Source organism: Globicephala melas, chromosome 5 (genome assembly GCF_963455315.2).
Source record: "Globicephala melas chromosome 5, mGloMel1.2, whole genome shotgun sequence".
In the NCBI taxonomy this organism is placed as follows: Eukaryota; Metazoa; Chordata; class Mammalia; order Artiodactyla; family Delphinidae; genus Globicephala; species Globicephala melas.
The window spans coordinates 94,804,174-94,830,003 of NC_083318.1; the positions used below are offsets into that span (position 1 = coordinate 94,804,174).

Sequence of the window (25,830 nt, forward strand, 5' to 3'; positions counted from 1 at the left end):
AGAGTTTCTATTGAGAAAAAGGAGAGAATGAATATGAGAAGCACTTAGTACTCTCCTAATGGTATACAGCACTGGGACACTTTAGAAAAAGTGTCTAGCCATTCAACTTTAAACAAAACAAAACAAAACAGCCCATAAGCTTTTCTTCTTGAAAAAAAAATTAACATTTGTTTTTTTAATTTTCAATTAATTTTTCCAACATGTAAAGCCAATTCGAACAAAAGGTCATTTTCCTTACTTTGGCATCATTTCTATCCTTCCACAGCCTGTTAGAAGAAGCTTTAGAAAAAGTGTGACAACTAAGCAGCCCTGTGTGGAGAGAGGCTATTTATTTAATATCCACAAGGAAATGACCCCAGTAAAAACTGAACCTAAGGAAATAAAGCATCTGAGATCATTCTTAACCTCAATTTCCCTAAAATAGCAATTCATAAAATCTTAGAGGGGTTAATACCCTGGAGTTAAGGACTCTATAAAGCTTCATGACAAATATATACTGTTATTCCACTTTGCTTTGTTTTATTATTGCTGTTTTCCTTTCTCCCTGGACCCTAAAGAACTGTTTTGAAATCTCAACTGCTGTCAAATGTTGTCCAAAATGGTTGCATACACCAAAAGCACAAGCAACAAAAGCAAAGATAAACAAGTGGAACTACATCAAACTAAAAAGCTTCTGCACAGCAGAAGAAACAGTCAACAAAATGAAAAGGCAGCCTACAGAATGGGAGAAAATATTTGCAAGTCATATATCTGATAAAGGGTAAATATTCAAAATATGTAAAAAACCCATGCAACTCAATAGCCCCCCAAAAATATGATTAAAAAATAGGCAGAGGAATTGCACAGACATTTTTCCAAAGAAGATACACCAATGGCCAATAGTACCTAAAAAGATGCTCATCACTAATTAGGGAAATTCAAATCAAAATCACAATATTGCCTCACACCTTTCAGAATGGCTATCATCAAAAAGACAAGAGATTAAAAAAAAAAAAAGACAAGAGATAAAAAGTGTAAGCAAGAGCACAGAGGAAAGGGAACCCCTGTACACTGCTGGTAGGAATGTAAATTGGTACAGCCACTGTGGAAAGCAGTATGGAGGTTCCTCAAGAAATTAAAAATAGAACTACCATATGATCCAGCAATCTTACTTCTGGGTATATAACTGAAGGAAGTGAAAACAGGATCTTGAAGAGATATCTGCACCCCCATATTTACTGCAGCATTATTCACAATAGCCAAGATATGGAAACTACTCAAATGTCCATCAACAGATAAATGGATAAAGATGTGAGATACAGACATAGAGAAGAGACATGTGGTTGCTAAGGGGGTGGGGGAGGGAAGGATTGGGAGTTTGGGGTTAGCAGATGCAAACAATTACATATAGAATGGATAAAAACAAGGTCCTACTGTATAGGGAACTATATTCAATATCCTGTGACAAACCATAATGGATAAGAATATATACTTTACTGTATAGCAGAAATTAATACAACATTGTAAATCAACCATACATCAATAAAAATTTTAAAAAAGAAGATGTGAGATAGATACATATAAAATTATTAATATTATTATTATATGAAATATTATTCAGCCATGAAAAAGGGAAACCCTGTCATTTGTGACAATATGGATGAACTTAGAGGACATTGTGCTAAGTGAAATAAGTCAGACAGAGAAAGACAAATACTATATGACATCACTTATATGTGGAATATGAAAAAAGCTTAGCTCATAGAAACAGAGAATCAAGTAATGGTTACCCAGGGCCTGGGGGATGGGGAAATGGAAAGGTATTAGTTAAAAGGCACATATTTCTAGCTATACGATTAACAAGTTCTGGGAACAGCTTGGTGACTGTAGCTAATAATACTGTACTGTATACCAGAAAGTTGCTGAGCGAGTACATCTTAAATGTTCTTACCACAAAAAAGAAATGGTAATTATGTGATGGGATGGAGGTGTTAGCTAATGTTATGGTGGTAATCATTTTGCAACATAATTCAATCAAATCAATACATTGTACACCTTAAACTTATACAATGTTATATGTCAATTATATGTCAATAAAGTTGGAAAAAAATAAATGCAAATATTGAAGTCTAAAAAGAAGGGTCTTATAAACAACGTGTGGCAAAGACGGTAATGCTTACCAAATAGTACATTAGCTTCCTCCATACTCAGCCCCCTAGTCCTTCAGTTCACTCCATGTTCAACACCCTGGTCTGTTGGTTCCACATGTGCTCAGTCCCCTTGTAGTCAGGGAGGGGCAGGTGACTAGTTCTGACCAATGGGCTGTGAAGGAAGTGAATGTGCATTACTTCTGGGCTATGGCAGTGAAAGTCCACTTGAACTCTCCAGTGCTCTTCCCCATTCCTCTATGGATGCAGAAGAAGCTCCTTATTCAGAGAGAAAAACAAGAGGGTCAAAGCAGCTTAGATAGCTGAACCATTGCTGGAAAACAGGTGCCCTGAAGAGCCGTCTAGATTTACAGATGACTTTGCATTAGCAAGAAATAAACCCTTGTCTCCTAAAAAACTTCTGTTTTGCAGTTGTTCATTGCTATAAACTTAGCTTATCCTAACATGCAACCCAACAGAGCAATACAAATGTTCAATAATAGGGAGATGGTAGGTATAGTATTCCACAACTATTTGATGAAGTATTATGTAGCCATGGAAAAGAACTGTCACAAAACTATTAACAACATTAAGAATTATTATATTATTAATTGGAAAAAAACACAAAAACCAAAAATATGATTAGAAAGGTAGATGGGAATAAAAGGCAGGGCTTTCCCAGTAAAATTGACAGAATGGATGAAATTGTGATTCAGAATTCTCCATAAAATGTTTTCCGGAAAACTACTGACATATCAGAATATGTGTATTTACTGGGGAGGGGGAGTGAGGATGAAGAATGGGGTGGTCCCAGCTGAGACTAAACCCATATTCAGGCTTGTTCAGATATATGTTGACCTTCTGCTAAAGAAGGAGCTTCTAGGAAAAAACCCATTTTAAGGACGGACAGAATAAAGACACACATTTTGTTCAATAACAATTTATCAGTCTTTGGCGTGAAGGGGAACTCATGCCTGATCCCTTGAATTTGTTCTCTGACCCAGATTCCTTGGACTCATGTCAACACTTGAGAGCTGTTTGTCACATGTCTCGGTGTGTAATGTTAGAAGCCCAAGGCTGTGTTACTTTGGGAACAGGGTAGGGGTGGGAGTCAGAAATTCACTTGGATTCAGTGAAGGACAGCGCTGATCCAGCATAACCTGGAGTCGGGGTGTAACAGAAGGTCGCCAATGTCAAGGGCACTGCAATGACAACAGCAAGCCAAATTCCGGGGGCAGCAGGAGGGCTATACATGATAGGCCCAGCATGATCCCAAGGGTACCTGTGGCTGAGAGGTGCCAGCTAACTCAGCAGCGGTGGGAAGCAGCTTTTGAGCAAGGGGCAGCACTCCTAGTGCAGACATCAGTGCTGTGGATGGCCACCCTTAGTTCTGGGACAGTAGTGACCTCAGAGGTCAGTGGAAGCTGCAAGAATTTATTCATGAGCTTTTGTGCGTGGTATCCTGGGAACTCTCAGAAGACAGGGCAGGAAATTTGCAATAAGTCAGAGAGGCACAGAAGAGGGCAGGAGATCCCACAGTAAGTGGGGAGAGCTAAGCCAAGCAACCTTGTTTATTATTGCAGTGACCCCCATTTTCTGCCCAGACTGAACATCTTAGGACATGTATGTTTCCAAATGACAGATACTTTAACAGAAGAAAAGAGATTAACCCGGAAACAGACAAATGAGAGTCAGGGAGGCAGCATTTCCTAGAACTTATCCCTCCAGCACCGTCCACAGGAGAGAAACTGATCTGGGGAAAAGGCTTTAGATCACCAGAGAAGGGTTTGTCAGGCCTATATGGAATCCCCCTCTACTAACACCCATTTTGACATTCCAGGTTCGCTGATACTTGAAATATGCTGCTCAGGAGAGTAACATGAATATTTCAATCACTGCAAACGAATCCACTGGTATGGACAGTGAATGATCAATGATAGTACAAAGTACATGGTCCCTTTCATAATCTTTAAAAAATAAAGAGACATTCTGGTTATCAGGTCAGTCTCTTGGTTAAAAAGAACCTGTTCTCAAAAGACTGAATGCCCTTGGGTTACACTGATCAGATCATTTTTGAACCTACAAAGCTGAGATTTGTGACTCCAAAGTAATGTCACTAGGAGAGATCTGATCACAGCTTCTGTCTAAATTGCTGATATCATTGGCATACTCTATAGCTGCCACAAAAATTGTAAAAAAAAAAAAAAGGCAAAATCACCATTATTCAAATTTCTATAATAATAAATTAAATTGACATATATATGTACACATATATAAGAGAACAAAGGAAAATGCAGGAAAGAGGTGTGTTGGATACTGTTCCTCCACATTTAATCTCCACCCTTCCTCACCCTGATCGATGCCCTTGGTGGATGGCTTCCACTGACTATATGAACCCAATCTTTTCTCTGTGAACTTTGTCTGTGATGTCCTTCCAGGAACAGTTGATAGGGTCAGTTCCATCAACATTTTACCCTACAGTTTATGCTTTTAGGCCCTTGTTTTAAAAGGCCTTTCCTATTCCAAAGATTACAAAAATATTCTCCTGTGCCTTCAACTATTAGCTCTATGGTTTTATTTCACATTTATGTCACTTTCGTTTATTTGTTCGTTTGTTTTGGCAGCACTGCATGGCTTGTGGGATCTTAGTTCCCCAACCAGGGATTGAACCTGGGCCACGGCAGTGAAAGTGCCAAGCCCTAACCACTGGACCACCAGGGAAATCCCATATTTATGTTTTTAATCCTTCTGGGGTTCACCTTTATGTGGTGTAAGGCAGATATCCAACTTTTTCTCTACATAGTGAGCTACTTTCCCCAAATTCATTTGGAAACATTCTGTAATTTCCCTCACTGATTGTGAAGTTACATTTACCACATAAATACTCATATATAATATTTCTGGACTTTATTCTTTCATTATATTCTTTCCTCTCTATTTTTTTTTTTTTTTTTTTTGCGGTACGCGGGCATCTCACTGCCGTGGCCTCTCCCGTTGCGGAGCACAGGCTCCGGACGCGCAGGCTCAGCGGCCGTGGCTCACGGGCCCAGCTGCTCTGCGGCATGTGGGATCTTCCCGGACCGGGGCACGAACCCGCGTCCCCTGCATCGGCAGGCGGACTCTCAAGCACCGCGCCACCAGGGAAGCCCCTTTCCTCTCTATTTTGTTTCATTAGACTCTTTCACTGTTTTTATGAATACAGATTTAAGTATTCCTACTATCTGTCATATTTTCCAGAGTTGGCTTAGCAACTTTCATGGATCTTGATTTTTCCAAATTTTAGGATAAATTTGTTAAGTTTCTCAAATAAACTTGCTAGACTTTTAATTGGAATTGCACTGGGTTTATCAATCACTTTAGAGAGAATTAAATCTTTATAATACATACTAAATGAAGTAAGTCAGACAGAGAAAGACAAATATCATATATCACTGATATGTAGAATATGATACAAATGAACTTATTTACAAAACAGAAACAGACTCAGAGACATAGAAAGCAAACTTATGGTTACCAAAGAGGAAATAGGGTTGGGGGGGGAGGAGAGATAAATTAGGAGTTTGAGATTAACAGATACACATTACTATATATAAAAAAGAAAAACAAGAACCTACTGTATAGCATAGGGAACTATATTCAATATCTTGTAGTAACCTATAATGGAATAGAATCTGAAAAAGAATATAATTTTGAATCACTTTGCTATATACCTGAAACTAACACAACATTGTATATCAACTATACTTCAATTTTTAAAAATCTTTATAATATTATCTTGCCCTATCCAAGAATATGGAATGCTTCTGCATTTATGCCAGTATTCCTCTTTGTCACCTAAATGATTTTTAATTGCTCTTTTTAAAGGTATTGTAAATTTTTGTCAGGTTAACTCAATAATTTACATGTTTCTTGCTATAGGTAACAGTAAACCCTCTAAAACTGTTATAAAGAGGGTAAACTTTGGAAGTACATGTATACTTGAGAATTCTTTATTTCACTCTAAACTTAAATGATAGATTAGCTGGTTATAAAATTGTGGCTTCAGCATTCTTTTCATTTACTAATTTGAAATATTTTTTTCTCTCCAATATGTGTTTGGTATAATTCTTATTCATGGTTCTTAGTAGGAGGCCTTTATCTCTTGAGGTTTTGAGAATTTTTTTTTATCTTTGATTTTTTAAATTTCACGGGAATTCCCTGGCAGTCCAATGGTTAGGACTCCATGCTTTCACTGCCGTGGCCTGGGTTCAATCCCTGGTTGGGAAACTAAGGTACCATAAGCCATCTGGTGTGGCTGAAAAATAAAAAATTTCACAATATAATGTACCTAAGGACTTCTAGGAAAAAACACTTTCAATCTGAGGTCTTTCACTTTCTTTAAATCTGGGGAAATTTTGGTCATTATCGCCTCAGATATTTTCTCTTCTTTGTATATATATATATTTTACTCTCTTTCTAGCTCTACAATAAAACAGATGTTTACATAACTACTATGATCTTCTTAATTTTTTCTCTCATATTTTCTAACTCTTTATCTCTGTCTGATACTTTACAGAAGAATTTCTTGGTTTCATCACCCAGCTCATTCATTTATTTTTCAAATTGCATGCATTTTGGGATTCATCTCTATTACTGTTTTCTATTTCAATCATTTAATTTGTATATACATTATATGAAGTCAGGTTTAATAGGCTGTCTCTAGTAAGCATCTTTCACCCCACATGGTCTCAGGATATAGAAGGTGAGGTCAGGGTGAGGAAATGTCCAGAGGCTGAGGGTCTGTGGTATCTTTGCTATCGCGTTTTCCTTCCAATCAAACTAGAATACTGTTCTGATATCACCCTATCATTGGGTTTGCTCTTCCTTTCAAGACCAAGTTGGTAGAAAAAAAAGGGCATGGATTATAAAGATTTTCCCTGGCCTTTCTGCATCAAAGGCACTAGATCCTCTTCCATTCTGGGGTACCATTATCTTCTACACCAGGACTCAACTACCTTTATAGTTTTACCTTAATTTTTCAGCTTTGTTGACTTTCTTCTACTTCTGTGGCTTCCACAGGGCTAAGTTTGAGCAAGGGGGTAACCCTTCTGGTTAGTTTGCCATCTTTGTTGAAGTGGAATGGGGAAATCCTTTCTAAGTTTAAATGCAGAATAGAAGCTGTTTTATAGATATGAATCTGGCAACGTTTTGTAGACATTCCTTGGGAATTCGCTGGTTAGCAGACCTAAGTCCATTCACAAAGAGACCTGTTAGCACTACTTAAAAAAAATAAAGTTATCTTCAGGGACATTCAATACAATTAGGAGTGTTGACTTTGGTAGTAGAACTCATCACTAAAAATGCTCTATTATAAAACTTCCAAAGAAAAGCTTTGAGAGTAAATGGGAGAAGAGGAATGTCAAGGGGTTCTCCTTACATCCCGTGGAGAACAACGGAAACAAAGGACTGGAGCTTCTGTGTTCTACTGTGTCCCACAGAGGAATAGTATAGCGAGCAGGTGGGGACTGAAGCCTTGGCAGTCACTACTAGCTGGAAGGTGGGTCGAAAAATAGTGGGAGTGAAGAAGGAAGAAGACAGGCTTGAGCAGCAATATGGTGGAAAAAACATGTATATGAATAGAACAGGAGAGATATTTAATGGCTGGATGAATGTAGACATTTAGGGAATGGAAAGAATGATTAGAGGAAATCATTAGGAAGACGTCTATGAGGTATGCTGTATAAACCCCCATAGGAAAGTCTATATTATTCCTCAAGACACCTGGAGTCTTATTTGTGTTTTCATTTCCTGTGACTCTATGTAGAGGCTAGGCTGCTAGATCCTTGGCTTTTATTAAAAATATTGATAAATAAAACCCTTGTCCAGGTGCAAATTTGTTTTACTTTGCTTTTCCAAGTCATCAGATCCTGAGTATCTCGTGTGTATACTTTAACACAGCACTTGCCAAAGTGAGTTCAGCAATTATAAATAAAGAGGGTTCTAGAGTCAAATAAGTTTGGGATGTGTAGGGTTATACAGTATTAACATGAGTTCTTTGCTTGCAGGATTTCTCAGAGCCATTAATATGCAAATATTACTATCATTTTCCAAGAAGGAGACATGGTATGCCCTATTTCTCAAATTTGACCATAGAATCATTTTTCTCAAGGCATCTTAAGATACTACTGTTCCATGGACCAAACTACTCTGATGAATTGCCTACCTTTGCTTGAGTTATAATGTGGATTTAGCAGATGTAGTCAAGGGCAATTTTTTTGCAGCTGTTATGAAATAGCACCTTGCAAGATGCATTCTTCATGGTATTACAATCTAGCAATTGCTTTAACCATGAAAGTGTTATCTGTCATTTCCATCAATATGCATGATTATATTCAATTAGGTAATTTATTTCAAAGCCACTTGTATTGTTCTCTCTTTGTGGCACCTCATGTGGTTAGTCTTATTTTCCTAAGAGCGTGTAAGCTCTATAAAGGTAAGAATCATGCCTATTCCTTTACTGTATCATGCATAGCACTTGGTGCAGTGCTAGATGCAAGATCAAGATTCAGTAAGTACACTTTGTTTGGAAAAAATAAAACTTAAAATGCAGCAGAAGCAAACTATTATAAACTTCCAGTGTATTTGGTAACATATCATCTAAGTACTTTTGTGCTTTAATTATCACTCACCACTCCTTTTTTCTCTCTGTTCCTTTTCAGCACTAAATACACCCTGGAAGGAAAATGGGGACAATAAATCTAAGCAAAGCAGCCCTGAAAAGTTTTTTTCTATTTGTTCCAATATTAAGAATAAATCTTTGGCTAACAACTTCAAACTATTCTGACTCATCTTTTTGCTTGATTCCCTCCCAGTTTATTCGTTAATTGTTCAACATTTTTGCTCCTACTTTTCCATGGCTGTGTTCTCCTTTAAATATAAAATTCAGTATCTTTCAGAACATTTTCTTTGCTTTGCAAGTCAGGAAAAATTTCCCTACCACCTCATTCTGAAAGCACTTGGCAGGTAAACTTCTATTATCATATCACTGTATATGAAGGTCCTTAGCTTAGTCTAATGATGATTTGCCAAGTAAACAATTTATAGTCTATTATTTCCACTGGAAAGTCCCCTTTTCAAATTGAAGAATTTCACAATTAAAAAAAAAAACACTGGTCAAAGAAACCCCAAGTTCATCTTAGCATTGGTATTTGGGGTTTCAACTTAATGGGGTCATCATTCATAAGACCAGGTTGATGACACCAATACATCAAATTTACAATGGAAATTTAGGACCAAACAGTTCTCTCAACAGCTCCATTGTTCCCAGTTCCCTTGTCTGCCTGCTCCCTCCCACATCTCCTTCATTGATAGACTCATTGACCCCTCCATGGGAACCTCTCCAGATCCTGCCCTTGCTATCCTCTCAGCCTTACCCATCCCGGAACTTGTCTCTTACCCTTGCTTCTTCCCATTATTGACCCCTGCTGGCTTCTTTCATTGTTCCTTCCCAAACTCCATTAACTGTCCACATACTTCCTCTTTCTTCTCAAGTCTCTCAATTAGTGAGAGACTTTCTCCAACCCCAATCTAAACCCAAGCCAAGAGATGTGGCTGACATACTCCTCACTGGCGTTTCCAGACCATAGCACCAAACATTTTATCAATAATCCCACTTACTCTGCTCATACAGGATTCTTCCAACATTCCTACCACTGTCATTTCAGCCTCCAGGGCCAACCCTCAGCTTCATTGATGCCAAGCTCACAGTTTTCATTCCTACTGCATTTCCTACCAGAGATGGAGTAGAGTATCAAAGTTGACTGTCCAACCAACATCCTGGCCTCCCAGCTTCAGACTTTTCCTCTTCTCTGACTTCCCAATCCATTCCAACATGGTACCTCCCTACCACACATGCAAACACAGTCATGCCTTAGAGGTTTATATTGGATGCTGACTAGGTCAAAGATCTTGTAATTGGCCTATCAAACAAGCTGGACTCAGTAGGGGTGACATTATAAACTAGCTTAATGTTTATTTTCACACAGCTGTCTTTGACTCCATTGTGCTTTTTCAGTCTTTGCCCTCCTGAATGAAATTTCAGGCAGATTCCATGTTTTCTCTGATTACTCTATTCCCAGCTATTAATAAATAGCTCCATCTTTGAGTTAGTAAAAAAGTTCAATTAAATCTAAATCAAAACTTCAGTCTCTCAGTCCGTTCAAGTGTTTCCCTTCCCCTCTGTCAAGTTACTCTCCCTATTAATCTCCATCACAGGTTAATTAGCCACTCATTCTGATCCCTTGGGAAAATGAAGGGGATAGAAGGGAAAGATTTAAGGAAAAGGAGAACTATGACACTGATGCCACTGAAATCTCTGTGTTGCATGCCCCAATTCTGGCTCTTTTTCTTTTTAGCGTTTTATGAGTTTTTAGTAGACTCATTTACATTCTTTGAGCAAGGCTGATGTCTCCCCCTGGATTGTCACACATGGCATAGCTCTGCTCCTAACTTCTTGTGATCTTTGCTGGTCTGACCTTCCCACTCTTCCCACTCTTCCCACTCTTCCTAGGAGGCCTAGGAAGACAACTCAGAAACAGCTATCCATAGCTCCACAATAACAAGACAAGATCTATTTTTTAAAATGGACAAAGGGATTTGAATAAATTTCTTTAAAGAAAATATATAAATGGCCAGTCAACACGTGAAAAGATGCTCAACATCAATAATATTAGTGTAATGAAAATCAAAACCACAACCATATGTCACTTTATACTAAGGATAAAGCCACTAGGGTGGCTATAATTTTAAAAAGGTAGAAAATAATGAGTGTTGGCAAAGATGTAGAGAAGTTGGAGCTCTCATACACTACTTTCTCATTGTTGGTAGAATGTATAATGGTACAGAAGAACAGTCTGGAAGCTCCCCAAAAAGATGAACATAGAATTACATATAACTCAGCAATTTCACCCCCGGGTATATACGCAAGAGAATTGAAAACAGGCATTTAAACAAAAACTTGTAACACAAATGTTCCTAGCAACATTACTGATGATGTCAAAAAAGTAGAAATAACCCAAATGTCCCTCAACTGATGAATGGATTAAAAATGGTATATCCGTACAATGGAATATTATTTGGCCATAAAAGGTCATGAAGCACTGATTCATGCTATGACATAGATGAAACTTAAAAATATTATGCTAAGTAAAAGAAGCCATACCCCCTCAAAAAGGCAATATATTGTGTAATCCAGGGGTCCCCCAGGCTGTAGACCACTACTGGTCCTCAGCCTGTTAGGAACCGGGCCGCACAGCAGGAGGTGAGCAGCGGGTGAGCAAATGAAGCTTCATCCGCCGCTCCCCATCGCTCGCATTACCACCTGAACTACCCCCTCCCCTCACCTCCCCGTCCGTGGAAAAATTGTCTTCCATGAAACCAGTCCCTGGTGCCAAAAAGGTTGGGGACCGCTGGTGTAATCTCACTTATATGAAATGCCCCAAATAGGCATATCTATAGAGGCAGAAAGTAGGTTAGATATTGACTAGGGCAGTGGGGTAGGAGGAATGGGGAGTGACTCTTAATGGGTACAGGGTCTCTTTTAGTGGAAATGAAAATATTCCACAATTAGAAAATGATGATGGTTCCACGACTCTGTAAATATATTAAAATACACTGAGTTACACACTTTAAAAGGGTGACTTTTCTGCTAAAATAAAGCTGTGAAGAAGGAGGATAAGGAAGAGAAGGGGAGAGCAGTGGCTATATCAGGTCCATATCATCACTGCTGTGGTCCTCTCCTCACTCTAATGCCATTCACCCTCTAACAAGGCTTTCTCTTCTAGACTTTTTTTTCAGGAATGACTCAGGAACCAGTCCCTGTGTCATCCCAATTTCAGGAAGCATATGTTAAGCTCTCAAGTGATTCTTTTGAAGTCTCCCTCTCTTGGCTTCAGTTTGAGAATGAGGATGGGGAAAGCATCTCTTTGCTTTGCCCCACGGAGATGTAGCACACTAATTCTCCAAAGGAATCCTTACTGTGTCTGAGCGATTGTGAATTCTTAGCCTCAAGAAGCTGTTAATGGGCTACTGGTGGGAGAGTCGGATTAGAACCGCCCTCTTTGCAAGTCCTTCATAGATGGTGTAGCGCATGGCTAAATCAGGGGTCGGCAAACTTTGTGTCAAGAAGCAGACAGTAAAGGTTTCAGGCTTTGTAGTCTCTATAGTCTCTGCTGCAACTCCTCAACTCAGCCACTGTAGTACGAAAGCAGTCATAGACAAAACGTAAATGAATGAGCATGGCTGTGTTCCAACAAAACTTTCATTACAAAAACAAGTGGTGGCCAGATTTGGTCCATGAGCCTTAGTTTGCTGACCTCTGTTCTAGGGTCACTTGGAGGAGTTTAGATAGTGAAAGGGGATACTTGACGCCTTTTGTTTTGACTGAAACAGAAGAGCCCATTTTAACATCCTGTTGTAATATCAGATGATGAAAATCCTCTCTCCAACCATATTCTCTGGTCCAGCATGCTCAATGTTTTCCCAACCCTGAGCTTACACTGTGCTCTCCTTACCCCTCTTGTCCCTCCACACTCTCCCATTTACCTGATTGATGAGGTAACTGCCTCATTTCAGTCAATTCCTCACATCCTGGTCTATGATCTCAACTTTGCTATACCTTCCTCCTAGATTCACTTAGCCCCTTGACCTCCTACCAAACCTTAAGAATTCCCAACTTTTAGAAAATCCAGCTATGTGCTATTTTTCCTGCTCCTGGACTGCCCAGAGCTGCCAGGGTAATCTCACAACCACAGTAGTAAATTCTAGCACATGGTTAACCCTCTAGCTACATCAAGGCCTTGCCATAAACCAGCAGACTTTTCTCTAACTCTCAATCAGGATGTTTTTTAATTGAAGTATAGTTGATATACAATATCATATTAGTTTCAGGTGTACAGCATAGTGATTGAGGATTTTTGTGGATTATATTCCATTAAAAGTTATTACAAGATAATGGTTATAATTCTCTGTGCTATACAATATATCCTTATTGCTTACCTATTTTTTACATAGTAGTTTGCATCTGTTAATACCATACCACGAATGTGTCCCTCCCTCCTTCCCTTTCCCCTTAGGTAACCACTAGTCTGTTTTCTCTGTGAGTCTGTTTTGCTTATACATTCATTTGTATTATTTTTTAGATTCCATATATAAGTAAGATCCATATAGTATTTCTCTTTCTCTGTCTGACTTATTTCACTAAGCATAATATTCTGTAGGTCCATCCATGTTGTTGCAAATGGTGAAATTTCATTCTTTTCTATGGCTAATATTCCATTGTATGTATGTGTGTGTGTATATGTGTGTGTGTATTTATATGTTGGATATTAACCCCTTGTTGGTCACACCATTTGAAAATATTTTCTCCCATTCCATAGGTTGTCTTTTTGTTTTGTCGATGGTTTTCTTTGGTGTGCAAAAGTTTTTAAGTTTACATAGGCCCTCAACCACGACTTTTGATCTCTGTTTTGCATTGATGGTAGAGACCACCTTTATGAACTCTCATCCTCCGATTTAAAAGTGCTCTGTATCTTAATCTATACCTGCATGTGTACCAATATGGTGGCCACAAGCTACTTGTGGTTACTGAGTACTTGAAAAGCGTCTAGCTTAACTGAGGAGCTAAATTTTTAATTTCTATTTACTTTTAATTCATTTAAATGTAAAAACTAAAGCAGTGTAAGATATTTTCTGCTAAACACATGTATTTGTTTTAGTTGGACTGTTTCACTTTAACCACTGAAAATGTAGCATCTGAATTAAGATGCGCTGTAAGTGTAAAATACAGTTAATCCTTGAAGAACACGGGGCTAGGGGCGCCAGCTCTCCACACAGTCAAAAATCTGGATATAACTTATAATGGGCCCTCTGCATATGTAAGTTTCCTCCCTATGCACAGTTTGGCAACTGCAGATTCAACCGACCATGATCATGCAGCACTATGGTATTTACTACTGAAAAAAAAATCCACGTATAAGTGACCCACACAGTTCAAACCCATGTTGTTCAAGGGTCAACTTACACTGAATTTCAAAGACTTAGAAAGAAAAAAAGAATGTAAAATAATTCATTAACAGTTTTATATTGATTACCTTTTGAAATGATCATTTTTTGGATATTATTTCTATTGGACAGTGCTATGCTATACTCTTCTCAGTTCTTCCTGTATCAGAAGAATAAGTCATTTCATTTTTTTCCTTCAGGGCTATCCCCCACAAAATTTATGAATCCTGAATCCATTTGTCCTATAGAATGTCACATAGATTCCTTTTCTCAATTATCATCAACCATTTGCTCTCTACTAGTTCATTTTTATCAACAAAATATCAAAAAAGAAGGAAGGATGTTTAGTAGCAAGTTCTGCTGAGACTTCCAGGAGGCATGAAGAAAATGACTTGGAATCAACTCAAAGAGCCCAAAGCTAAGGGCTGAAAGTCCAAATCAAATTTCTTTCCTTACCCAAGTGATTAGACATCAAAAACTGAAGGGCCCATTCCCAAAGACAAAATTGAAAAGACCCTCAGTACATGTGCATTACTACTGCATCTAGTTATACTGAGCTAAGTAATAAGGAGCTTGAATCAGAACTTAATCCAGAGTAGATTCTTAAAAATGGACTAATATTGTCTGCTAATTGGAATTTTGGAAAGGCGGCTACAAAAGGACATAACTACCTCCATTTCAGTGAAGGCCAACAACTATTAGTGTTTTGGGGCAATTTTTCACTGCTATTTCTTTTTTAATTTAATTTAATTTATTTTTAAAATCTTTATTAGAGTATAATTGCATTACAATGGTGTGTCAATTTCTGCTTTACAACAAAGTGAATTAGTTATACATATACATATGTCCCCATATCTCTTCCCTCTTGCATCTCCCGCCATCCCACCCTCCCTATCCCACCCCTCAAGGTGGTCACAAAGCACCAAGCTGATCTCCCTGTGCTATGTTGCTGCTTCCAACTAGCTATCGATTTTACGTTTGGTAGTGTAGATATGTCCATGCCACTCTCTAACTTTGTTCCAGCTTACCCCCCTTCCCCGTATCCTCAAGTCCATTCTCTACTAGATCTGCATCTTTATTCCCGTCTTGCCCCTAGGTTCTTCTGACCATTTTTATTTTTATTTTAGATTCCATATATATGTGTCAGCAAATGGTATTTGTTTTTCTCTTTCTGACTTACTTCACTCTGTATGACAGTCTCTAGATCCATCCACCTCACTACAAATAACTCAGTTTCGTTCCTTTGTATGGCTGAGTAATATTCCATTGTATATATGTGCCACATCTTCTTTATCCATTCATCTGTCAATGGACACTTAGGTTGCTTCCATGTCCTGGCTATTGTAAATAGAGCTACAATGAACATTTTGCTACATGACTCTTTTTGAATTATGGTTTTCTCAGGGTATATGCCCAGTAGTGGGATTGCTGGGTCATACGGTAGTTCTATTTTTAGTTTTTTAAGGAACCGCCATACTGTTCTCCTTAGTGGATGTATCAATTTACATTCTCACCAACAGTGCAAGAGGGTTCCCTTTTCTCCACACACTTTCCAGCATTTATTGTTTGTAGAATTTTTGATGATGGCCATTCTGACCAGTGTGAGATGATATCGCATTGTAGTTTTGATTTGCATTTCTCTAATGATTAATGACGTTGAGCATTCTTTCATGTGTTTGTTGGCAATCTGTATATCTTCTTTGGGGAAAGGTCTATTTAGGTCTTCTGCTCATTTATGGATTGGGTTGTTTGTTTTTTTGATATTGAGCTGCATGAGTTGCTTGTATGCTTTGGAGATTAATCCTTTGTCAGTTGCTTCATTTGCAAATATTTTCTCCCATTCTGAGGGTTGTCTTTCCGTCTTGTTTATGGTTTCCTTTGCTGTGCAAAAGCTTTGAAGTTTCATTAGGTCCCATTTGTTTATTTTTGTTTTTAGTTCCATTTCTCTTGGAGGTGGGTCAAAAAGGATCTTGCTGTGATTTATGTCACAGAGTGTTCTGCCTATGTTTTCCTCTAAGAGTTTGAATGGTGTCTGGCCTTACATTTAGGTCTGTAATCCATTTTGAGTTTATTTTTGTGTATGGTATTAGGGAGTGTTTAATTTCATTCTTTTACATGTAGCTGTCCAGTTTTCCCAGCACCACTTATTGAAGAGGCTGTCTTTTCTCCCCTGTATATTCTTGCCTCCTTTATCAAAGATAAGGTGACCATATGTGCATGGGTTTATCTCTGGGCTTTCTATCCTGTTCCATTCATCTATATTTCTGCTTTTGTGCCAGTACCATACTGTCTTGATTAATGTAGCTTTGTAGTATAGTCTGAAGTCAGGGAGCCTCATTCCTCCAGCTCCGTTTTTCTTTCTCAAAATTGCTTTGGCTATTCGGAGTCTTTTGTGTTTCCATACAAATTGTGAAATTTTTTTGTTCTAGTTCTGTGAAAAATGCCATTGGTAGTTTGATAGGGATTGCAATGAATCTGTAGATTGCTTTGGGTAGTAGAGTCATTTTCACAATGTTGATTCTTCCAATCCAAGAACATGGTATATCTTTCAATCTGTTTGTATCATCTTAATTTCTTTCATCAGTGTCTTATAATTTTCTGCATACAGGTCTTTTGTCTCCTTAGGTAGCTTTATTCCTAGATATTTTATTCTTTTTGTTGTAATGGTAAATGGGAGTGTTTCCTTAATTTCTCTTTCAGATTTTTCGTCATTAGTGTATAGGAATGCAAGAGATTTCTGTGCATTAATTTTGTATCCTGCTACTTTACCAAATTAATTGATTAGCTCTAGTAGCTTTCTGGTAGCATCTTTAGGATTCTCTATGTATAGTATCATGTCATCTGCAAACAGTGACAGCTTTACTTCTTCTTTTCCAATTTCGATTCCTTTTTATTTCTTTCTCTTCTCTGATTGCTGTGGCTAAAACTTCCAAAACTATGTTGAATAAGAGTGGTGAGAGTGGGCAACCTTGCCTTGTTCCTGATCTTAGTGGAAATGGTTTCAGCTTTTCACCATTGAGGATGAAGTTGGCTGTGGGTTTGTCATATATGGCCTTTATTATGTTGAGGAAAGTTCCCTCTATGCCTACTTTCTGGAGGGTTTCTATCATAAATGGGTGTTGAATTTTGTCAAAAGCTTTCTCTGCATCTATTGAGATGATCATATGGTTTTTCTCCTTCAATTTGTTAATATGGTGTATCACGTTGATTGATTTGCGTATACTGAAGAATCGTTGCATTCCTGGGATAAACCCCACTTGATCACAGTGTATGATCCTTTTAATGTGCTACTGGATTCTGTTTGCTAGTATTTTGTTGAGGATTTTTGCATCTATGTTCACCAGTGATATTGGCCTGTAGTTTTCTATTTTCATGACATCTTTGTCTGGTTTTGGTATCAGAATGATGGTGGCCTCGTAAAATGAGTTGAGGAGTGTTCCTCCTTCTGCTATAATTTGGAAGAGTTTGAGAAGGATAGGTGTTAGCTCGTCTCTAAATGTTTGATAGAATTTGCCTGTGAAGCCATCTGGTTGTGGGCTTTTATTTATTGGAAGATTTTTAATCACAGTTTCAATTTCTGTGCTTGGAATTGGTCTGTTCATATTTTCAATTTCTTCCTGGTTCAGTCTCAGAAGGTTCTGCTTTTCTAAGAATTTGTCCATTTCTTCCAGGTTGTCCATTTTATTGGAATATAGTTGCTTGTAGTATTCTCTCATGATCCTTGGTATTTCTGCAGTGTCAGTTTTTACTTCTCCCTATTCATTTCTGCTTCTATTGATTTGAGTCTTCTCCCTTTTTTTCTTGATGAGTCTGGCTAATGGTTTATCAATTTTTTTTATCTTCTCAAAGAACCAGCTTTTAGTTTTATTGATCTTTGCTATCATTTCCTTCATTTCTTTTTCATTTATTTCTGATCTGATCTTTATGATTTCTTTCCTTCTGCTAACTTTGGGGTTTTTTTGTTCTTCTTTCTCTAATTGCTTTACGTGTAAGGTTAGGTTGTTTATTTAAGATATTTCTTGTTTCTTAAGGTAGGCTTGTATAGCTATAAACTTCCCTCTTAGAACTGCTTTTGCTACATCCCATAGGTTTTGGGTCGTTGTGTTTTCATTGTCATTTGTTTCTACGTATTTTTTGCTTTCCTCTTTGATTTCTTCAGTGATCTCTTTGTTATTAAGTAGTGTGTTGTTTAGCCTCCATGTGTTTGTATTTCTTACAGATTTTTTTTCCTGTAATTAATATCTAGTCTCATAGTATTGTGGTCAGAAAAGATACTTGATACAATTTCAATTTTCTTAAATTTACCAAGGCTTGATTTGTGACCCAAGATATGATCTATCCTGGAGAATGTTCCATATGCACTTGAGAGGAATGTGTATTCTGTTGTTTTTGGGTGGAATGTCCTATAAATATCAATTAAGTCCATCTTGTTTAATGTGTCATTTAAAGCTTGTGTTTCCTTATTTATTTTCATTTTGGATGATCTGTCCATTGGTGAAAGTGGGGTGTTAATGTCCCCTACTGTGATTGTGTTACTGTCGATTTCCTCTTTTAGAGCTGTTACAGTTGCCTTATGTATTGAGGTTCTCCTATGTTGGGCGCATAAATAGTTATAATTGTTATATCTTCTTCTTGGATCAATCCCTTGATCATTATGTATTGTTCTTCTTTGTCTCTTCTAATAGTCTTTGTTTTAAAGTCCATTTTGTCTGATATGAGAATTGCTACTCCAGCTTTCTTTTGATTTCCATTTGCATGGAATATCTTTTTCCACCCCCTCACTTTCAGTGTGTATGTGTCCCTAGGTCTGAAGTGGGTCTCTTGTAGACAGCATATATACAGGTCTTGTTTTTGTATCCATTCTGCTAGCCTATGTCTTTTGGTTGGAGCATTTAATCCATTTACATTTAAGGTAATTATCGATATGTAAGCTCCTATTACCATTTTCTTAATTGTTTTGTGTTTATTTTGTAGGTCTTTTCCTTCTGTTGTGTTTCCTGCCTAGAGAAGTTCCTTTAGCATTTGTTGTAAAGCTGGTTTGGTGGTGCTGAATTCTCTTAGCTCTTGCTTGCCTGTAATGCTTTTAATTTCTCCATAAAATCTGAATGAGATCCTTGCTGGGTAGAGTAATCTTGGTTGCAGGTTTTTCTTTTTCATCACTTTAAATATGTCCTGCCGCTCCCTTCTGGCTTGCAGAGTTTCTGCTGAAAGATCAGCTGTTAACCTTATGGGGATTCCCTCATGTGTTATTTGTTGTTTTTCCCTTGCTGCTTTTAATATTTGTTCTTTGTATTTAATTTTTGAGAGTTTTATTAATATGTGTCTCGGCCTGTTTCTCCTTGGATTTACACTGTATGGGACTCTCTGTGCTTCCTGGACTTGATTAACTATTTCCTTTCCCATATTAGGGAAGTTTTCAACTATAATCTCTTCAAATATTTTCTCAGTCCCTTTCTTTTTCTCTTCTTCTTCTGGGACCACTATACTTCAAATGTTAGTGTGTTTAATGTTGTCCCAGAGGTCTCTGAGACTGTCCTCAATTCTTTTCATTCTTTTTTCTTTATTCTGCTCTGCAGTAGTTATTTCCATTATTTTAACTTCCAGGTCACTTATCCGTTCTTCTGCCTCAGTTATTCTGCTATTGATCCCTTCTAGAGAATTTTTAGTTTCATTTATTGTGTTGTTCATCTCTGTTTTTTGCTCTTTAGTTCTTCTAGATCCTTGTTAAACATTTCTTGTATTTTCTCCATTCTATTTCCAAGATTTTGGATCATCTTTATTATCATTATTCTAAATTCTTTTTCAGGTAGACTGCCTATTTCCTCTTCATTTGTTAGGTCTGGTGGATTTTTGCCTTGCTCCTTCATCTGCTGTGTGTTTTTCTGTCTTCTCATTTTGCTTAACTTACTGTGTTTAGGGTCTCCTTTTTGCAGGCTGCACATTCGTAGTTTCCGTTGTTTTTGGTGTCTGTCCCCAGTGGCTAAGGTTGCTTCAGTGGGTTGTATAGGCTTCCTGATGGAGGGGACTAGTGCCTGTGTTCTGGTGGATGAGGATGGATCTTGTCTTTCTGGTGGGCAGGTCCATGTCTGGTGGTGTGTTTTGGGGTGTCTGTGGCCTTATTATGATTTTAGGTAGCCTCTGTGCTAATGGATGGGGTTGTGTTTCTGTCTTGCTAGTTATTTTGCATAGGGTGTCCTCACCTGTAGTTTGCTGGTCATTGAGTGGAGCTGGGTCTTGGCGTTGAGATGGAGATCTCTGGGAGATTTTTGCCATTTGATATTACGTGGAGCTGGGAGGTCTCTTGTGGATCAGTGTCCGGAAGTTGGCTCTCCCACCTCAATGGCATAGCCTTGATGCCTGGCTGGAGCACCAAGAGCCTGTCCTCCACATGGCTCAGAATAAAAGGGAGGAAAAAAAGAAAGAAAGAAGATGATAAAATAAAGTAAAATAAAATAAAGTTATTAAAATAAAAAATAATTATTAAGAAAAAATTTTTAAAGTAAAAAAACCAAAAAGAAAGAAAAAAAAGCCGGACAGACAGAACCCTAGGAAAAATGGTAAAAACAAAGCTCTACAGACAAAATCACACACAGAAGCATACACACTCACAAGAAGAGAAAAAGGGGAAAAAAACATATATATCATTGCTCCCAAAGTCCACCTCCTCAATTTGAGATGATTCATTGTCTATTCAGGTATTCCACAGATGCAGGGTACATCAAGTTGATTGTGGAGATTTAATCCGCTGCTCCTGAGGCTGCTGGGAGAGATTTCCCTTTCTCTTCTTTGTTCGCACAGCTCCCGGGGCTCAGCTTTGGATTTGGACCCGCCTCTGCGTGTAGGTCGCCTGAGGACGTCTGTTCTTCGCGCAGACAGGACGAGGTTAAAGGAGCAGCTGATTCAGGGGCTCTGGCTCACTCAGGCTGGGGGGAGGGAGGGGAATGGATGCGGGGCGAGCCTGCAGCAGCAGAGGCCGACATGACGTTGCACCAGCCTGAGGCTCGCCGTGCGTTCTCCCGGGGGAGTTGTCCCTGGATCACGGGACCCTGGCAGTGGCGGGCTGCACAGGCTCCCGGGAGGGTGTATGTGGATAGTGACCTGTGCTCTCACACAGGCTTCTTGGTGGCTGCAGCAGCAGCCTTAGCGTCTCATGCCCGTCTCTGGGGTCCGCGCTCATAGCCGCGGCTCGCGCCCGTCTCTGGAGCTCCTTTAAGCAACACTCTGAATCCCCTCTCCTCACGCACCAGGAAACAAAGAGGCAAGAAACAGTCTCTTGCCTCTTCGGCAGTTCCAGACCTTCTCCCAGACTCTCTCCCGGCCAGCCGTGGCGCACCAGCCCCCTTCAGGCTGTGTTCATGCCGCCAGTCCTCTCCCTGCGATCGACCGAAGCCCGAACCTCAGCTCGCAGCCCCGCCCGCCCCAGCGGGTGAGCAGACAAGCCTCTCGGGCTGGTGAGTGCCGGTCGGCACTGATCTTTTGTGCGAGAATCTCTCCGCTTTGCCCCCTGGACCCCTGTTGCTGCGCTCTCCTCCGTGGCTCTGAAGCTCCCCCCTCCGCCACCATCAGTCTCCGCCAGCGAAAGGGCTTCCTAGTGTGTGGAAACCGTTCCTCCTTCACAGCTCCCTCCCACTGGTGCAGGTCCCGTCCCTATTCTTTTGTCTCTGTTTATTCTTTTTTCTTTTGCCCTACCCAGGTACATGGGGAGTTTCTTGCCTTTTGGGAGGTCTGAGGTCTTCTGCCAGCGTTCAGTAGGTGTTCTGTAGGAGTTGTTCCACATGTAGATGTATTTTTGATGTATTTGTGGGGAGGAAGGTGATCTCCACGTCTTACTCCTCCGCCATCTTGAAGCTCCTTCCCCCACTGCTATTTCTTATTGTTAATACTATTATTTTTTATCCTCCTTTGAAGATGTACGATGGGAGGAAATTATTGATATATTTCTCTTCCCCTGAGACTGACTGGGAGCTTAACCCAGCTTCCAAATGGAAGTAGAGGCCAACAGGTCAAATACCTGGGGCTACCATAAAAAAGGAACTGCTAATCCTTACAGAGATCCAAGCTGAGCTCTTGCAGGTCCCTGATTCCTTTACAAAAAGGAGTACTGGATCCATATTTTGCAAGCATCTTATCGAAAGCCTATCAAAAAAAGGGCTAATAAAAATTAAAAAATAAAGCGCTAGCAGATTGTTTCATCTCTGAGTTTCATCTTTGAATGTACCCGAATTTTAAACAATTTCTTTTCAAATCTATGGTTTCAATCTATAGTCCCTGATAAACTTCTGGTATAGAGAAAAGGTCTTGTTGTTGGCAGCCTGGATTTTGAATTTTGAGACCTCTTTGTGTAGACCTTTTTGGATTTCTTCATGTAGAAATAAGAGAGAAGAGGGAATTTGTGTATTTACACATGTGCCTTCATGCATACCTATGTATGACACCGTACAGAAACTAATGCCAGAATAAAATTAAAATAGAACTGGCATTTCAGAGAAATTTGAGCTGCTCTCAAAAGTAGTTCATCTGACTTCCTTCCAAAGAGAACAGTATGGAAAGGGGGAGAAGGAGTGTCTTTACAGTAAAGAAACCTGATAAACACTATCACCAAGCAGGTGGTCCAGTCAACATCAACAGTGATAAGCCATGTTGATAGTATGTACCCTTGATATGATGTAATGAGAATGGCCCTTTATCTCTGGGGCCTTCTTCCCCAAAACACATAACTCCAGTCTAGCCATGATTAAAAAAAAAAAAATCAGAAAAATCCCAAATGGGGGACATTCTGCAAAGTATCTGATGAATACTCCTCAGAAGTGTCAAGGTCATCAAAAACAAGGAGAGACTGAGAAACTGTCACAGCCAAGAGAAGCCTAAGTAGAATGACAACTATATGTAATGTGGTGTCCTGAATGTCATCTTGGAAAAGAAAAAGGATATTAGGTAAAAAAAACTAAGGAAATCTGAGTCAATTACAGATTTAAGCTAGTAATAATGCATCAATATTGATTCATTCATTATAGCAAATGTACCATACTAATACAAGATATTAACAATAGGGAAACTGAGTGTGGGGTATATGGGAACTCTCTATACCCATATTGTTCTAAAATGAAGTTTATTAAAAATTAAAAAAGAGAAATGCTGCTTGTTTGTTCCAGTGTAAATGCTGCTTGTTTGTTCCAGCTGCTTGTTTGTTCCAGTGTAAATTTTTTTAAAAAATTAAAAGAGAAATGCTGCTTGTTTGTTCCAGTGTAATGCTCTTGTTTGTTCCAGTGTAAATTATTTAAAATTATTTAATAAAAATTATTTATTAATATTTATTAAATAAATAAAATATTATTTATTTAATAATCCCTAGTTGATTATTAAATAAAATGAATATAAATGACTTGTTATGAACCTTGCTGTAATAATGTCCTTGAGTTCATGCCATAGTACTACCTTATAAATGTGATCATTGTAGGACAAGCTTCTGTTAGTGCCTTAGTAATTAAAAGTCCCAAATAGTATTACTCACCCCCAAGAAAAAGTGATGGATCTCTGGGTCACACAGGACTTAAACAGATAATAGCATCACCCTGGCCCATTGTATTGCCCATTCTGCTGCTCGCTGAAACCTACTGTTATTCATGACATTAATAATTGGATTTTCTTGGAAAAAATATTTCTCAGTGTAATAAAAATACCATGAAATTCAACTCTGTGTAGTCACTCTTAATAACTCAATCTGCTCTCCATCGCAAAGTGAGCAAATTTGGAAAGAAGCTTGTAGACATACAGAATAAAGTATTTGTTTAATTTGCTGACCACAATTTTCTGTTCAGTTTTTCTCAGTTTAGCTAATAAATTAAAGTTGCAGATTGACTAATACTACTTTCCAACTAAAAAGCAGAATCTCTATAATTTTAACCATTTCTTTCTTTTTTTTTTTTTTTGCAGTACGCGGGCCTCTCACTGTTGTGGTCTCTCCCGTTGTGGAGCACAGGCTCCGGACGCGCAGGCTCAGCGGCCATGGCTCATGGACCCGGCCGCTCCGCGGCATGTGGGGTCTTCCCGGACCGGGGCACGAACCTGTGTCCCCTGCATCGGCAGGCGGACTCTCAACCACTGCGCCACCAGGGAAGCCCCTTAACCACTTCTTTGATTTTAGAAAACAAAGCTAGATTTTTTCAAAAGATGTTGCAAATTGAATAATTTGGTATTATGCTTTCATGGAAGATTGCTTTCAGAAAGAGTTTAATTATCATTAGGAGCGTGTGCAGTTTTTTTTATTTAGAGCGCAAAAATATGGTAATGAGAAAAACAGATCATTCATGCTGCTTATTCAGCAAATACTGAAACAATATCTGCTATGTCCCAGGCCCTGTGCTGAGCACATGAACATAACGGGGGCCAAAACAGATGCAGGCCATGCCTCTTGGTGCAGGATGACATTAACCAAGTAATTTATGTCAGACTATGTAACTAATTTGACTGAGCAGTCTCAACAACTTGGGTATAAACACAGAACTGTTTTATTTTTCCAGTAAATGTTTTCAATTCTGCTCTGTTAATCCTCCTTTTTACTGGGTAGCAGGACCCCTAATACCATCTCAGTTCTGTCCCTTTCAGTTGTTAAAACAGGATGTCTTTGGTTATTAGGACTCAGTTCTCTTTCTTTTTAAATTTCAATCACGTTTGATAGAGGCTCCCCTTTCCTACCTTGCAAGCTGACTTACAGCTTAGATGGGTAGAGGTGGAATGTGATTGGATCTTTCACACCACACCCCTCCTTCCTTAAAGTTTCCCTCCTTCCAAGCCCAGAGTGATAAGAGAAAAAGACATCTGCTTATGGGACAGACCAGGTGATGCTGATGTTCCCTTTCTCCCGGTCATCTGTACTGATCATGCTTGCTGCCCATAGACATGGTATTGACAACCAGTGCCCAACAAGTTCACTGAGGAGGAATTTATCCCAAGTAACCTGCCTAGGTTTAGTGGTCCCTTGGGACATTCAGCCATATCTTCCAGCTGGTGGCCTCAAACTGTACTCCTCTGATGTGCATGCCCCTGGAACAGCAAGCCTGCCACTCCAACTCTGATCCATGGTCCCAATTCTGGAGTGTATAGGAATGGGCAAAATTCATTTTCTGTACCTATCTGGAAACACAAATTTTCTACCTGGCCTGACATTACCAAACCTTATTTCCTCTCAGACCTCTTTCCTGATCTTTACCCTTCTTGGGCAAGAACAGATCAACAAGTCTAGTAGCCAGAGTACATCCAACTAGGAAAGGAAATGTCAGTCTCCAGATGCCCTTTTAATTACCAGCAATTCTCTTGCCCACCACTCCCCACTTCCTGAGTTTCAGTGGAAACTAATCAAGCTTACCCCTTCCCTACAGAGAGATGAAAGAAAGGAAATATTCCACGCTGAGGCTTTCAATGGTCACTTAGTATATCAGCTAATTATGCAGTGGCCCATGCCCAGCCTGTGAGATGCCTGAAGCTTCTGGGCCTCCAGAGAGGAAATGTGGGAAATTACAGATGAAACGTATGTGAAATGTGCGCAGGACACAGAGCCTGAGCAATCCAGATGCAAAGCATCTGTTTTTCAGTATCTATTAGAGCTGAACACATGCCCACCATATGACACAGTGATTTTACTCCTAGGTGTATACTCAACAAAAAT

The 25,830-nt window shown here is 39.0% G+C and overlaps 1 non-coding gene across 1 annotated transcript; it reads right to left on the reverse strand.

The window, feature by feature from the left end:
• Nucleotides 1-4,775: 4,775 nt before the first annotated feature.
• Nucleotides 4,776-4,847, reverse strand: TRNAE-UUC (transfer RNA glutamic acid (anticodon UUC)). Its single transcript has one exon. It is a non-coding gene; the product is annotated as a tRNA-Glu (tRNA).
• Between the last annotated feature and the right edge of the window lie 20,983 nt (nt 4,848-25,830).